Source organism: Eurosta solidaginis, chromosome 4, assembly GCF_040869045.1.
Source record: "Eurosta solidaginis isolate ZX-2024a chromosome 4, ASM4086904v1, whole genome shotgun sequence".
Taxonomy (NCBI): domain Eukaryota; kingdom Metazoa; phylum Arthropoda; class Insecta; order Diptera; family Tephritidae; genus Eurosta; species Eurosta solidaginis.
The window spans coordinates 138,700,864-138,711,197 of NC_090322.1; positions in this window are offsets into that span (position 1 = coordinate 138,700,864).

A 10,334-nucleotide genomic window follows, 5' to 3' on the forward strand; every position below is an offset into this window, starting at 1 on the left:
CATTTGCTCCTTGGCAAAAACACCACTGTTGGCAGCCATAATTTCGAAATAGTAAAAGATTTCCTTTATTTGGGAATCAGCAGAGCTCCGCTGGAAGGACCAGGTGGAAAACGATTTAAATTCCTTTGGTGTGACCTATTGGCGCCCGTTAACCCAACGAAGAAGCGATTGGGGTTGTGTGACGCAACCCTTTTAAGCGGTTGCCAGCGCAGTTTTTAGCTTCTCCAACCCATTTGTCAACCTCACTTACCCATGGCGAATCCTGTTTCTTCAGCATTCGAGGCTCTGGCGACATCAAGCTTCTCTTTGATCTAGGGGGTGGGTGGGCGTTATGGCCTAGAAGGTTTCATGTATTCATACTAAATCGTTCCCGAGATGGTCGGGCTAGTGCCTTAATGGTGTTTGTTACCGGAATGTACCGGATCTTTATCCGGCCAAGGACCATCATTCCTTATCGCTAAAACAACAATAAGCGACTGGCGCGCCATGCTGGAAGATAACCGTTAAAACGGAGAAGCGCCAATTAAGTAAGTAAGTAAGATAATTTGCTATATACATACATATATCCAGATTAAACAACGGAAAAAGAAATATGCAATCACTTTTTTTTTTAAATCAAAATATTCAAACGCGAAAGTAACTTTTCTTAAATCTACTTTTATTTTTGTTTTTCGTTTACTTCAATTTTGATTTTATCACTCATCCGCTCCCATTTAGTGGCCCAAGCGGTCATTTGCTTCAGCTAGCATTGGTGCTGTGTAGTTAACGGTGCTAATGTCTTGCGTATAATTGTTGGAATAGGTTTACCTAAAAAGTAGTGAAGGTTGCATGCACACGTAATAGAGATGGGTGCACGAACCAAACGCTCATTCCGATTCCGAATTCCTAATTTGGTCATAAGAAACTTTAGACGTCGCAATCTTATTGATTGCTTATAGCAAGTTCGTTGCCCTAACCGTGTAGTCGCTCAGAGTTGTCTTCTATCTCGTAAGCGATCTCGTTTCCTTCGATATTGCTATCTCCAGGCACCCAGAAGTAAAAGGAAAATATTCTTCGAGAAATGTATGTTGAATGTTAGCTTAAAGACCAATCGAAACTATCGACTATTGGGGCACTTTATTCACTTCTATAGGTTGCCACACTTAATGAGCTCTTGGTTCTTCTTGAGAAGGACGGATGCAGAAAGGTAATCGCATATGCAGATGACCTCGCGCTGTTAGTTAGCGGACACTATGCGATCTAATGCAAACTAAGCGGAGACTGGACCAGGAGTGAAGGTCTATCGGTCAATTCAGCCAAAACTGAACTGGTTCTGTTCACTAGGAAATATAAGATACCTGCGTTGCAGCTGCCGGAGCTAGCGGGTACGACCCTGACACTGAGGGACTCTGCCAAATACCTAGGAGTAATTTTGGATAGGAAACTATCCTGAAGGGAAAACGCTCAGGAGCGTGTGAGGAATGCAACGGTGACACTGTACAGCTGTAGGGGAGTTGTTGCACGAAGATGGGAACTATCGCCGGATATAACTCTGTGGCTCTACACTGCTGTGGTTAAACCAATCCTTCTATACGGGGCTTTGGTCTGGTGGACGAGCTTAGATACAAAATCGAACCTACGAGTATTCCAGAAGTTGCAAAGGAGTGCTCTAGTCTGCGTGGCGGGCGCTCTGGGCACCACCCCTGCGGAGACACTGGATACTCTTTTTAATATGTTGCCAATAGAATTAATGGCCAACAAATATGCGGCCTTTTCTGCTCTACAACTGCGAGAGTTATCCGGCTGGAGAGACAATGTGGTTGGCCATGCAGCCATCCTTAAGAATCTGGATTCGCCTTCGTCGGACTATTGCGCTCCGACTGTATTTTTCGATATGAAGTACGAGGTTGTTATCCCGGATAGGGATTATTGGTCGAAGGAGCCACCGGACCTGAGCGATAGGCTGCAGATGACGGCTCCAAACTGGCAGCGTCTTTCAGGCGGAGGTGGCTGCTATAAATGAGGCCGTTGATCACCTGAGGAATGCTGTTCACGGCTATAATAAAATTTGTATTTACTCTGACAGCCAGGCTGCACTAAAAGCGCTTGGATCGGTCATATGTAAGTCCAGGACAGTATAGAAGTGCCGCAAATCTCTTAACGAGATCGCTGAGCAAACTTCCCTCAGTATGGTATGGGTGTCTGGACACTCGGAAATACCGGGCAATGAGATGGCTCACGAACTTGCAAGAGGGGGTTCATCGTTCCGCTTTCGTCATCCTGGAAGGGATTGAGCATGACGCTTGCTACCTGTAAGCTCACTCTGAAAGGAATTTTCCCTAGGGGCGCCGGTGTGAGATGGAGCAATCTCGAATCCTGCTACCACACTAAGCTCGTGTGGCCTGAATTAGACGCGAGACGCACAAGAAGTCTCCTTCTTCTTCGAAGGGGGAACATACCTCTGGTGGTTGGACTTATAACCCGCCACATAGCAATCGGGAAGAATGCACAACGTCTGGGTGCTCCTTATAATGATTACTGCAGGAGCTGCAAAGATGAAGATGAGCTAGAAACAGTCAAGCATTTTCTGTGCGACTGTCCTGCGCTTTAACACAAGGGGAGAAATCTCAGAGATCTCCCTCCTTTGAAGATCTTTGTAATCTGGCTAAGTTGGAACCTAAGAAATTCCTGCCATTTGCTGAATCGACCTGTTGCTTTGACCTTTTGGGCCTAAGTGAACTGGTGCTCGTGACAGGTGGCCACTCTAACCTAACCTAACCATCGACTATTCATGAAACCAAGAGAATTTAAATTTTAAATTTCGTTCGGCATCGAATAAAAGAAATCGTATGATTGTTTTCGAATGGCTATTCGTACTATCGATTAAGCTGATTTACGACGGGCTTCAATCTTTTGCACAATACGCTTGACAGGATTGACAGTTTGATACGATTGTAGATTGAGCAAAAAAATTCTTATATTTCAAACGTAGAGCCGCGGCGTTGTTCTTCAATCTGGACATTGCCATTCTGACTTCGCGATAGTCCACTCCATCATCATCGATTGAGAGATCGTGCTCATCATCTTCTCTGGGCGTTTCATCGCTCTCTCCATTTAGGCGCACATATAAGTATTCCATCCAATATCCAAGCACCCTCTGGACATCGGTTAGCAGTTCGCCGTTTTTGTTTTTACACGAGTTTGCCCCAGGGTTAAAACCTGACACCTAATTTTTTGGTAAAACTGCTCTGCCTCTGCTTTCTTTTTTCTTTAAAGACGGTTCGCTTCCCTTTTCAACTCCCGGTAAAGCTCACACACTCTTCTTGTTGCTTTTCGTTTTTAACATAGCGACTATCGACAGAAAAAAATGGATGGTTTTCTGAATCTGTCTTTTTCTTACCAATATCAGGAAACCCGCAATTCTCAATTGTTTTTCTACGGATACCTGTAAAATCACAAAACAAACTTTAACAGAAAAGAACAAAGCTTCTACTGAATATATATGGGAAGAACCACATCCATTATTTCAGGACACTGGAAATTTGGCCCACACACGGAAAGAATGGGAACCCGCTTTAACGAAAGGTGTGGAGGCTGTAGTGAGGACGGTTGTAAAGAGATAGTCTGCCATTTACTCTAGGATTGCCCGAGATCTAGACAGTGTTGTGCTTCCTGATCTAGGAGCGGTGTCAAAATGCTCCATAGGGGACATCAGTAAGGTTATTGGTCTAAACAAATGGTATGGGTAAACAAATGGTTTGAGTGAAAGCAATTGGTTGCAGTAGCTTCGGTTGGTTCGAGCTGCCCGGTCCGTGAGTAGCTCGCATAAACTGAATGAGCCCATAGTGTAAACGATTTGTTTAACGACCAAACTATTATCAACAACTAGAAGCTTTCTTAGACCTATGTTACTTGTTGCTTGCAGATCTGGTAGCTGCGCCAATCCTTATAGCTGGAATATTAGCCTGGCGAGCGCAGGGCGCGAGCACAAAATATGCTCGATTGGTTCCTCTTCCAACACGCACTTTTAAGCATGTGTCGCCAGAAGTCAGTGGCCAGTCAGAATAACCGTCATTGGCCTACAGTCCTTTATTTTTAATGAGATAAGAGTAACTTTGGACGCTATTGTGCCACGCATCCACCTCTATTGTGGCTCTTAGAGATTCTTCGAAGCACATATACGGATGTGGGTATTCTGTTCGGCCAGTAATTGATGACGCTATTCTACAATGGCCGCAGAATGGCATATCAGTGGCTGTCCACCAAAAAAGGATTCCATACTATAGGATAGCCTGTAAATATCCAATGGGGAGAGATAATTGTTGGAAGGCACTCTTCAGTTATGACAACTGCAACGTCATCTACTTATGCCCCTCGTCAAACCGCCTGCGCAGCTGGTTGATAACAAGTGTCCACAGCAAACGTAATAATACCTTGCCCTACGGCGCACCCTTTCCGATTGGGAAGTAATCTTCTTGCATTCCATCCATGATCGCCCGTTTAGAGAAAATTAGACATTTTTGAAAGCCTAAACCATTTAAATAATAATGCCGTGGGCTCGGCGGCTTCACATGTCCCGCATCCATCTCTAATTCGTGCAAATGCATTACAAACATACAAATGTAAGCCGCTGTCACTTTTCAACAATAAAAAAAATTACGACCAAAGATTTAGCCAGTTGACCGTACCAAAGTTTCAATGAAAATCAAGATAAGACAACCTTTTATATATTTATTTACTGCGTACATAGGTACATATATACAAAACAATCGCAAGTACATTCATATGTATGTTGGCAAGTCTATTAATATGCATCTAAAGGTGCGCTCACAATGCGCAATCGAATATACTCATCCAACTTATTTATGTAGCTATCAAGTCTTGCAAGCTTATTACCCCACAATCTGACAACAATGAATCGCCTGCACTCAATTCTACCGCAAAACATGGGGAATATCTCCCATTAGTGCCTTAGTGTGAATACCTCTGTAAAAAGCGGAAACATGACAGGGCATATGAATGGGGGTTCAGACGGCACTGGCTTAATTGTCAGGGTAAATACAGGCTAAATTGTTTATACTTCCAGCAACGCGAATATCAGCCAAACTCATTAATCCAAGCAAAGAGAACCTACGAACGATATCACAAAAGTAAGTAAAATCTATCAAATACACAAATCTGTCACTTTTGTAAGCTGGACGATACACAATCTCTTCGAATGCGTCGCACTGGGAAGGCAGAGACTATCCCATCTAGGTGGCGGGACTCTTAAAAAATAATATATATATATATTTGATGATAGGGATTAAATGCCTCCATAAATAGTAAACGGATCAAAGTTTAATCACAATGGATATAAATAAAGGCCGCAGTGCATCGAGGCCTAACAATAATAAAGATCTGACAACAAGTCAAGTTCAGAAAGCGCTTTCCCTGTAAAAATGACGGTTTTGCCTATTACACTTCGGTCATTAAAAAAGGATCAAAGGAAAGGGAAACGTTTGGGTAGGGAAAGTTAATTTAAAAATACCTCGGCGACACATCTTACATTAAGCTACTTTCTTTACTTAAGAGAGCATTGAACAATTGCCTCTTTTTCAGGAGTCAGCAGGATATCAGTGTCTATCGTGAGGTTGCCGCCCTGGTGTGGCGGTGGCGGCTCGCCTACCAAACCAAAGGTCCGGGATGAGAGCTCGGCATCAAAATCTTTAGAAAAAAGTGTTTTTTTTTTTTTAATTAGAAATCTTCTAATTGGCTCGGTAGTTGTACATTGCGAGTACATTTCTGCATGAAAAGTATATCAGCTTAAATTCTTCTGCTTGCAGTTGCTCCCGTCTCCCCAATTGGTTAAAAAACAATTAAGGAAGGCTAAGTTCCGGTGTAACCGAACATTACATACTCATCTGAGAGCTTTGGAGACAAATGTTGCAGTTGAATGTTGATATAATTAACTTATGTATATACTGTAAAGATGATGAATTATCGCACTTTTTCGGTTTTTCGAAATTTTCGATCTCGAAAAAGTGGGCCTGGTTATAGTTCGATCTCGTTCATTTTAAATACGAACAAAATTAATATAATCTGTGAACCCTGCTCAGCTGAGTATAAAAATGAGAATGTAACACAACGCAAATTAGAAAATAAACTCGGCCTAGATCTCTCTTTTTTATCTTGTCTATGCTTGAGTCTATAATAGGTTGCGGTCCCAAGAAATGTTCCGTTGATACGCGGTTTTCAATTCTTCACCCTGAATTTCACAGTTCCCCAGATATTAGCTGCAACTGAAGCAGTTTGATGACTGATAACTTCTTTTACAGAAAAGTCTTGTTGGTAAACACCTCTTTAAAGGTTCCTCTACACTGTCTAAAAACTTTTAATGCTCGACAGGTGCTTCTCTATATTTCTGCAATGGCTAAAATACAATCTTTCTCCTCTAAAATTAGAAAGTTTTAATTTCAAACTGACAGTAAGTAATTTTACTTGGTGGTTGCCATGGAGTAGAGATGGTGTGCTGGCTTAATCAGTGTCAAAGGTCCCCAACTCAAGTCACAGAATAACTAACATCAAAACTTTAGAAAACGGGAGCACTCTCAGCATTGGATCGGAAAGCCCTTCGAGTGTTTTTCTGCCATGAAAAGCTTCCCAGGAAAACTCTTTTGCCTTAGCAGCACGTGGATCTGCCCACTTGTAGGAAAATAAGAAATGGATGATATATTTGACTATTACTTGCCACGTGTGAGAACACGATAAAGCTGTGAATGCGATTGCGGGGTTGCATGTAAGAGTTTGATTGTTGCTGTGCCGCTGATGAGAGCTTTTCGTCAAAAACTTCACTAGCACAATAAAAAAAGAAACTTGAAGACATTTTTCAATGTCTTTAAAAACAGTAAACATTTTTAAAGTTTGGTTTTATCTGTACCGGCTCGAGGTCAATATATTTAGTAATAAAAACACCAGTTTTTATTTTTTTATTCCGATATATGGCGGCCACCGTGGTGTGATGGGTAGCGTGCTCCGCCTATCACACCGTATGCCCTGGGTTCAACTCTCGGGCAAAGCAACATCAAAATTTTAGAAATAAGATTTTTCAATTAGAAGAAAATTTTTCTAAGCGGGGTCGCCCCTCGGGAGTGTTTGGCAAGCACTCCGGGTGTATTTCTGCCATGAAAAGCTCTCAGTGAAAACTCATCTGCTTTGCAGATGCCGTTCGGAGTCGGCATAAAATATGTAGGTCCCGTCCGGCCAATTTGTAGGGAAAATCAAGAGGAGCACGACGCAAAGAGAAGCTCGGCCTTAGATCTCTTCGGAGGTTATCGCGCCTTACATTTATTTATTTTTTTTTATTTTTATACTCAGTTGAGATAGATATAGACTTCCATATATCAAAATAATCAGGATCGAAAAAAAATTTGATTGAGCCATGTCCGTCCGTCCGTCCGTCCGTCCGTCCGTCCGTCCGTCCGTCCGTCCGTTAACACGATAACTTGAGTAAATTTTGAGGTATCTTGATGAAATTTGGTATGTAGGTTCCTGAGCACTCATCTCAGATCGCTATTTAAAATGAACGAAATCGGACTATAACCACGCCCACTTTTTCGATATCGAAAATTTCGAAAAACCGAAAAAGTGCGATAACTCATTACAAAAGACAGATAAAGCGACGAAACTTGGTAGATGGGTTGACGCTATGACGCAGAATAGAAAATTAGTAAGATTTTGGACAATGGGCGTGGCCCCGCCCACTTTTACAAGAAGGTAATTTAAAAGTTTTGCAAGCTGTAATTTGGCAGTCGTTGAAGATATCATGATGAAATTTGGCAGGAACGTTACTACTATTACTCTATATGTGCTAAATAAAAATTAGCAAAATTGGATTAAGAACACGCCCGCTTTTTAAAAAAAAAATTTTTTTAATTCAAATTTTAACAAAAAATTTAATATCTTTACTGTATATAAGTAAATTAAGTCAAAATTCAACTCCAGTAATGATATGATGCAACAAAATACAAAAATAAAAGAAAATTTCAAAATGGGCGTGGCTCCGCCCATTTTCATTTAGTTTGTCTAGAATACTTTTATTGCCATAAGTCGAACAAAAATTTACCAATCCTTCTCAAATTTGGTAGGAGCATAGATTCTATGACGGTAACTGTTCTCTGTGAAAATGGGCGAAATCGGTGGAAGCCACGCCCAGTTTTTATACACAGTCCACCGTCTGTCCTTCCGCTCGGCCATTAACACAATAACTTGAGCAAAATCCGATATATCTTTACTAAACTTAGCCCACGTACTTACCTGAGCTCACTTTTTCTTGGTATAAAAAATGGGCGAAATCTGGCCATAACCACGCCCACTTTATCGATATCGAAAATTACGAAAAATGAAAAAAATGCCATAATTCTATACCAAATACGAAAAAAGGGATGAAACATGGTAACTGGATTGGTTTGTTGACGCAAAATATAACTTTGGAAAAATCTTTGTAAAATGGGTGTGACACCTACCATATTAAGTAGAAGAAAATGAAAAAGTTCTACAAGGCGAAATCAACAGCCCTTGGAATCTTGCCAGGAATACTGTTAGTGGTATTGCATATATAAATAAATTAGCAGTACCCGACAGATGATTTTCTGGATCACCTGGTCCACATTTTGGTGGATATCACGAGAACGCCTTCACATATACATCTAAGGGCCACTCGCTTTTAAAACCCTCATTAATACCTTTAATTTGATATCCATATCGTACAAAAACATACCAGAGTCACCCCTGTCCCACCCTAATGGCGATATCTCGAAAAGGCGTCCACCTATAGAACTAATGCCCCCTCTCTCTTAAAATGCTAGTAACACCTTTCGTTTGATACCCATATCGTACAAACATTCTAGAGTAACCCCTGGCCCACCCTAATGGCGATATCTCGAAAAGGCGTCCACCTATAGACCTAGTGTCCACTCCCTCTTAAAATGCTCAGTAACACCTTTCGTTTGATACCCATATCGTACAAACATTCTAGAGTCACCCCTGGGCCACCCTAATGGCAATATCTCGAAAAGGCGTCCACCTATACACCTAATGCCCACTCCCTCTTAAAATGCTCAGTAACAGCTTTCGTTTGATACCCATATCGTACAAACATTCTAGAGTCACACCTGGCCCACCCTAATGGTTATATTTCGAAAAGGCATCCACCTATAGAACTAAGGATTACTCCCTTTTAAAATACTCATTACCACCTTTCATTTGATACCCATATCGTACAAACACATTCTAGAGTCACCCTGGCCCACCATAATGGCGATATCTCGAAAAGGCGTCCACCTATAGACCTAATGTCCACTCCCTCTTAAAATGCTCAGTAACACCTTTCGTTTGATACCCATATCCTACAAACATTCTAGAGTCACCCCTGGCCCACCCTAATGGCGATATCTCGAAAAGGCGTCCACCTATAGACCTAATGTACACTCCCTCTTAAAATGCTCAGTAACACCTTTCGTTTGATACCCATATCGTACAAACATTCTAGAGTCACCCCTGTCCCACCCTAATCGCGATATCTCGAAAAGGCGTCCACCTATAGACCTAATGCCCACTCCCTCTTAAAATGCTCAGTAACACCTTTCGTTTGATACCCATATCGTACAAACATTCTAGAGTCACACCTGGCCCACCCTAATGGCGATATCTCGAAAAGGCGTCCACCTATAGAACTAAGGATTACTCCCTTTTAAAATACTCATTACCACCTTTCATTTGATACCCATATCGTACAAACACATTCTAGAGTCACCCTGGCCCACCCTAATGGCGATATCTCGAAAAGGCGTCCACCTATAGACCTAATGCCCACTCCCTCTTAAAATGCTCAGTAACACCTTTCGTTTGATACCCATACCGTACAAACATTCTAGAGTCACCCTTGGTCCAGCTTTATGGCGGCATCTCGAAAAGGCGTCCACCTATAGAACTAAGCATTACTCCCTTTTAAAATACTCATTACCACCTTTCATTTGATACCCATATCGTACAAACACATTCTAGAGTCACCCTGACCCACCCTAATGGCGATATCTCGAAAAGGCGTCCACCTATAGACCTAATGCCCACTCCCTCTTAAAATGCTCAGTAACACCTTTCGTTTGATACCCATATCGTACAAACATTCTAGAGTCACCCTTGGTCCACCTTTATGGCGATATCTCGAAAAGGCGTCCACCTATAGAACTAAGGATTACTCCCTTTTAAAATACTCCTTACCACCTTTCATTTGATACCCATATCGTACAAACACATTCTAGAGTCACCCCTGGCCCACCCTAATGGCGATATCTCGAAAAGGCGTCCACCTATAG